Below are 6,430 nucleotides of genomic sequence, written 5' to 3'. Positions count from 1 at the left end.
ATACAGCAGAAACTAACACAACATTGTAAAGCAACTATACTCCAATAAAAATTAATAAAAAGAGAAAGAAAGAAGAAAAACAAAATACTGAGAAGGAGCCTACCATTTAAAGAGCCAAGGGAAGGCAGAGGAAATCACCAGTGCAAAGGTCCCGAGGTGGGAAAGCTGGGGGGTTGGGGGCAATAACAGAATACCCTTGTGACTGTTGACAGAGGGGAGGGAGGCAGGAGAAATGGGAAGGGGGTGAGGCAAATGATACAGGGCCTTGTGGATAAGGAGTATAGCTGGTTCCAATTTCAGGTGTGTAAGAAATATAACTTGAATTTTCTCTAACTCAACTGAATTCATATTTGGCTTCACTCAGCCAGAGTGGCAGAAACTTAAATGCAGTCAATTCAGAGTTCCCCATCACTTTCCTCAGAATTGGTTGAATTCTAGGGCACTTCCTTTGAAGATGCCAAAGCTTGGGCAGGGTAGTCTGATCTGATGGTGTCTGGTCCAGTCACACTAGCATCCCCTGAGATGTCCTAGTTTTGTACTGGTTTTCTGTCTTCAGCCTGTTCAGGATGCTGCTGAGTTGCTCCTTCCTGACCCATCCCCCTCTGAGTGTTCAGATTCTTACTCTACTTTTTCCAGGCCACTCCGGCCCAGGAAATTCCTAGGGTCTTGGGTTAGTTAGGCCCCGCTGTTTGCCCCAGTGCAGCGCACAGCTGTTTCTTCAGAGGGTTTTATTACTTCTTGGTGCTCCACCAAGAAAAGGAACACAACTCTTCCTGCTTCCCGGACCCTGATGCCCTCTAGCTCAGAGGCTGAGGAGAAGCTTCTCTATTCTCAGGGGCCACCCCCTAAAGTCTCAGTCTCCCAGATCCCCCTTGTTACAGTTTTCTAAATTTGGATCTGCACAGATATTCTTTCCATTCCTCCCTGAAGGCAAGCCTCATGGAATTCAGAAGCAAAAAATGAACTCTGCATTCTGTCGTATCATTTGTTTCCTGGCGTAATGTATGCGGAGTAACCTAACTACATGCACAAGGGAAGGGTGGAGGGACACCAAGGGAAAGATGAAAAACATATTTCAAAATGTCATCGTCCCATCGGAGTTTGGGTTTTGTGCTCATTGCTGCAGCCTTTGTTCAAGCCCGCACATACCCCGATGTGGGGATCCCAGTTGCTGACTGAGCCCCCTGGAATTCTGAGTGCTCAGGTGGGATGGCGTGCCCCTTCCTCTCCCTCCCCTCCAGGCCTTGGAGAGAAGAGTACAGGATGCTCTCTCATTTGGGGGAGGAGACTCCCAGGGCTCTGAAGAGAGCTGGGTGGCCTATGGCTTGAAGTTCAGATCTCCTTGGGGGCCACACGAGTGATGTGACATCTCCAGCTCTCAGCTGGATGGGACTTGCAGGAGAGCATCCAGTTCAGTGAGTTCCAGTCTGGCATCCCCAACTGAAGGGTCCCTGAGGGCAGCAGGAGTCCCTTGAGTTCTTATCAGTGTTCCAGAGGGACCCAGAGAAACAGCACATAGTATGTGCAGGTTACCCAAGCTAGCTTGGTCTCTGCTTCGGGCTGGAGTTATACCAACAGCGTGGTGGCCACACTGGCTTGCTCCTCCTGATCACAAGCTCTTATGGCTGTCATACGAGGCTGTAATGAATAAAAAGGAAGAAATGACTTGATGCAGGTTGTACGGGAGACAAAATCTTACCAGATATGAGGCTCATGTGGATGGAAGATACTAAAAGAAGCTTTCAAGGTGAGAAGGTTGGGAATCACTGATCCAATCCAACTCTGTCATTTTACAGTTGAGGAAACTGAGGTCCACTTTCCTCAGGGGGAAGGTGGAGGCATCTGCCAGGTCCTGTGATTAAGGTAATGGCAGAATGCCAAGATGGTCATCACAGATAGCTACTGCTTGTTGAATCTCACTGTGTGCCAGGCCCTGTGCCAGGGGCTCTACGTGCTCCAGGAGGGCAGAACTGTGGTCTGCTTGGTCCCACTGGATCTCTAGCATCCAGCTCAGTGCTCTGCACATAGCAGGCACTCCATAAGTCTTTGTGGAATGAATGAATCATCTCATTTCATCATTACAACAACCCTGGAGGTTTATATTAGTAGCCCCATTTTAAAGATGAACAAACAGGCCCAGAGAGGTGAGGTGACTTGCTCAAGGTCAAAGAGCCAGTGAAGAGGAGGGTGGGGATTTGAACTCAGGTCTGTATGCCTAAAACTCCATGATCTTTACTACTGCACTACACTATTCTGCCGCCCAGCCCTCCTGATGCTGGTAACCGGGTAAGATAAGCGGTGCCTCTGCTCACAGTGGTGGTACCCAGCCACCAGGTGTGGGCCTGGCACTCGGAACTTGCCATACCTTGGGTCTAGGGGCTTGGCCACAAAGAGAAGTCAGAAGGCAGCCAGTAGGAAGGGTTTGCTGGGTTCCAGAAGCCTGAGGAAGCTCCCCAGGGTTGAAGGTCTCCTCCTCTCCTTCTGTAATAGGCAGATCTGCTGGTACATCCTCAAGCAACCATCTCATGCTGTTGTGACAGGCGTCACTTTGTTATGGCAGCGCCGTCTGCCAGCATGCCCAGAGTTGGAGAGCCAGCAGGAGAGTATGTCACCGTGTGTGTGTGTGTGTGTGTGTATGTGTGTGAGTGTGTGTGCGCGCGTGCACACACACACGTGTGTGATGCAGCGGTCTCCTCCTGTTGGTGTCCTGGTGACAGTTTTTCATTTCCTCTGGCTGGCACCTTTCCTTTCTATTCATTACCTCTCCTACTCCTCTCTTTCTCTTCCCCCTCCTCCTCTTTGTTAAAATTCTATATTTTGAATTGGCTGAGAGCCTCCTGGGGGTGGGGATGGTGGTGTCAGCTCTAAGTGATTCATCTAGCTGATAATTAGAGCTCTGGAAAACCCAACACTCATTCCTGTCAGAGTTAGGGCTTCCGGAATCCCTAGGCTTTTCACTTTGTCAGACAGAGGAGCTTGGGGGGCTGGGCCCCGCTTCTTTGTGCCTGACTTTCGGTCCCCCACTGCGTTGAAGCTCAGTAACTGGGAGGGGTATGAGCACTCTTATTCGCCAGGCCCCATGAAAAGCCCTTTCCACACTCACTGGATCCTCACAGTGATCCCATGAAGTGTTATCCCTATGTTGACAGATGGGGATAACTTGCACATAGTCACTCAGCTTGTAAAGGACACAGCAAGTACTCAAATCCAGCCTTTTTGGAATCTGCCAGACTTGGTTCAAATCACAGCCCTGCCATTATTAGCTGTATATGTCTTTGGACAGTTTACTTCCCCTCTCAGAGCTCTAGCTGCTTCATCCGTGAACAGACTCCTTAACGTTGATGTCTCTAAAGTGCTTAACACAGTGTGTGACATAATACTGGAGCTGTTTCGATTACTACTGTTATTCAGTCCCATCAGCTCAGTGTGCACTAGGCATTCAGAGACAAAGAGATGGACACAGGAGGAAGCAGCCCGACTCTCTCACACCAACTCTCACGTCCTGGCACTGCCTGTGTGCAGATGACAAATGCGTGCATACACGTAAGTGCCTGGCCACACACCCTAGGAAAATCCAGCAGTGTGCACACAGGCTTGGACACGTGTGCCCACATGGATACAGAATGACACAGCTGGAAAGACACCCGGGAGTTAGACAGTCATATGCAGCAAGCACACTGGCTCACACCTGGGAGACAAAGGAGTGGGTCCATGGTGGCTGGTGCTGCTACCACGGAGCCCTTCTAGCTACTTCTGCATGCCAGCGGAGGGAAGCCAGGCTCTCAGAGGGCCCCAGTGAGTCACCAGCCTGATGCAATCCCTTTAAAGGGCTCATCTGCTGGTGCAAGAAGCTGATTCATGGAGGGCGTGGTTGCTGGAGGAGGAGGAGAAAGGGACCGAAACTGCAGCAGGAGGGGCTGAGGTTAGATGGCTGGAATCGCTAACAGGAACTCTTCACTGTTAACCTCCCTGGTCGAGACTCTAGGGATCTTCAGATTGAAGCGTGGTTTCTACAAAAGCGAGGGGCCCAGAGGGAAATGAATTGTGAGGGCTATGACAGGAATTCCTATCATTGATTGAGCCTCACGGCAGCGCTCGCCGCACAAAGCTCCAGAAACAGAAATGGGGGTCAAGGAAGAGCCACTTTTCCGACAAATACACTACAACTAGGCGACCTCTCAACTGCTGCAGACGTCTCCAGACCCGGGAGGGCGAGTGTAGGGCGAGTGTAGGGCGAGTGTAGGGCACGCGAGGCTCAGTGGAGTAGGGGCGGGGGCGGTGCCTCCGGCCCCACCTCACCGCAGACATAGCTAAGCGGTAAGTACCGCCCCTTAGGGTCTCGGTGTCCAATCGTTTCCCAGGTTTCGGGTCGGACCCCACCCTGAACCAATCCTCAATCGGATTCTGGCCTGTTGCCTGAAGGCTTCCGCCCATTGTCAAGATGGCGCCCAATCCCTGCGCCGTGGGCTGTAGATACGGGCAAGGGGCGGGGATGCGGCTGGTCCGGGAGGAGGGGGTGGTGCGTCACTTCCGTTGTCAGGTGGCGGCGCCGCAGCCATGGAGGGAGGCGGCGGCAGCGGCGGCGGCGGCTCGGGCGGCTGCGCCGGGAGGCGACGGTGAGCGGCTCCCACGCCCCTGGACCGGCCCCGGCCCCCCGGGACGGAGCGCCGAGCAGCCCCGGCTCCGGGCTACGGACTATGGGCGAGCAGCGCTGAGCACCGGGGGAAGGTGAGGGCAGGGGTCCGGAAGCGGGGAGCCGGGCCGGGGGTGCGGGTTGGTGGGGCGGGCCTCAGCGGCCGTAGCGCGGGGACCGGGGTGACAGCCTGAGGCCGTCCGGCTGCGACAGAAATGGCAACAGCGATTGTGCCGTCCTCCGCTGTGGTCTGCCCTTCCCGGGCGGCGGGGGCGGGGGCTCCTGCGCTCCGGGTACCCGGTGGCTGCGGGGAGTCTCGGTCCCGCCGCAGCCCTGGGAGGTGGCACTGTCAGCCTTGCCAGGAGTCACTCGGTCAGTCAGTGAAGGCGCCGGATTTGAACCAGCTAGGTTTTTCCCAAGAGACATCCTCTGCCTCTCCACGCTGCCCTCCTGATCCCGAGAGTGACATGAAAGTTGAAACGAGTTCCCAGATAGGACCAGCCCGGGCTTCCTCCAGGAGCCCTCACCCGTTGGCACGGGCACCATCGCTGCTGGGGAAGTTTCGAATCCCGGGAGGTGTTCAGGTGCGGGTCAGAGCTATCTGCTTGCCGGTGCTACGTCTGGCCGCCCTTTTCCAAGGAGAGAGCCTGCTGCTATGGTCACTGTTTCACCTGCTGTGCCCTCTCAGGCCCGCCCATTCCCACGCCGCTTGGCACCACCTTCCAGCCAGTAGATGAGGGCATCAGGATTCCCGACGCCGAGTACTCTGCCACCCCCACTTCCTAGGTTTGATCCCCGTTTGTTGGCGGAAGGAAGAGATGACAGCCGCCTTCGCTGTCGGGATAGACTTTGCTCTGTATTAAGTCACTGGAGGAAACCGGTTGGCTTTGCTTGGTTTTGAGAGCAGTGAAGAAGAGGGTAGTCACTCTGGGTTGGGCGCCTTCCCTCTTGGCTTAGCTTTGCATGAGATAAGGAAGAGCAGGATATGTAATTGTCAGGCCAAAAGAACCCCTGTTTGTAAACAGTGCTTGTGAACTGGGCCAGTGCTCCTTGGTGGCCCTGCTGTGCCAGTTGTTTGTCCCTTAGATCTAGACAGTGTGGAGATAGCCCTTGTTCGTTCATTCATTCATTCATTCATTCCCCACGTGACAACAGCAATGTCCTTGCCTGGAGAGGCAAGTACCCTATATTATAGAGGTTAAGAGTGGGCTTTGGAGCCAGAATTCCTGAGTTCAAATTCTAGCTCTGCAGCTTTGTAGCTGTGTGACCTTGGGCACATTGTTTAACCTCTCTGTGCCTCAGTGTTCTCAGCTATAAAACAGGGGTGATAACATAGAGTGGTTGTGAAGATTTCAAAAGTTAACACATGTAAAACACGTAGAACCATGTCTGCCACGTAATAAGAGTTCAATAAATGTTAGCTATTCTTATTCTTATTTCAAGAAGCTCACAGTCCGGTTAAGGGAGACTGACCTGTAAATAAATAGTTGAAACGTAGTCTTGAAAAACTAGTAACAGCAAGAACAGAGGGCTGTGGGAGCCCAGGGAAGGAAGCTTCTAGCTCAGCCTGAGTTGGGCAGGGTGGGGGGAGGTTTTGGGGAGGCTTGGAAGAAGTGACGATGCTGGAGCTGCGTCTAGAAGGATGGGAAAGATCAGCCAGGTGAGAACAAAGGGGCAAGGTACTCCACTTAGACATGTCAACTCAGAGTTTTTCCAGAAACCTCAGATTGTTCAGTATGGTGGTATGAAAGGCAGCGTGGTGCCAGGTAAAGCAGTACGGGTTGACAAGGAATGCCA

General features: G+C 53.2%; 1 protein-coding gene across 9 annotated transcripts in view; it reads left to right on the top strand.

The window, feature by feature from the left end:
• Positions 1-4,298: 4,298 nt before the first annotated feature.
• Positions 4,299-6,430, top strand: part of STK40 (serine/threonine kinase 40) — a 37,877-nt gene continuing 35,745 nt past the window's right edge. For 8 of the 9 annotated variants that reach the window (XR_451012.2, XM_057549049.1, XM_057549011.1 and 5 more), the window contains exon 1: positions 4,544-4,728. The gene's annotated coding sequence lies outside the window, so the exon portion shown is untranslated. Of the gene's footprint in view, positions 4,318-4,543; positions 4,729-6,430 lie in introns of those variants that run through there. The other variant, XM_057549047.1, reaches the window with a different exon arrangement.

This window comes from Balaenoptera acutorostrata, chromosome 1, assembly GCF_949987535.1.
Source record: "Balaenoptera acutorostrata chromosome 1, mBalAcu1.1, whole genome shotgun sequence".
Classification (NCBI taxonomy): domain Eukaryota; kingdom Metazoa; phylum Chordata; class Mammalia; order Artiodactyla; family Balaenopteridae; genus Balaenoptera; species Balaenoptera acutorostrata.
The sequence above is the reverse complement of the archived record's forward strand: the minus strand, read 5'-3'. Positions and strand labels throughout refer to the sequence as shown.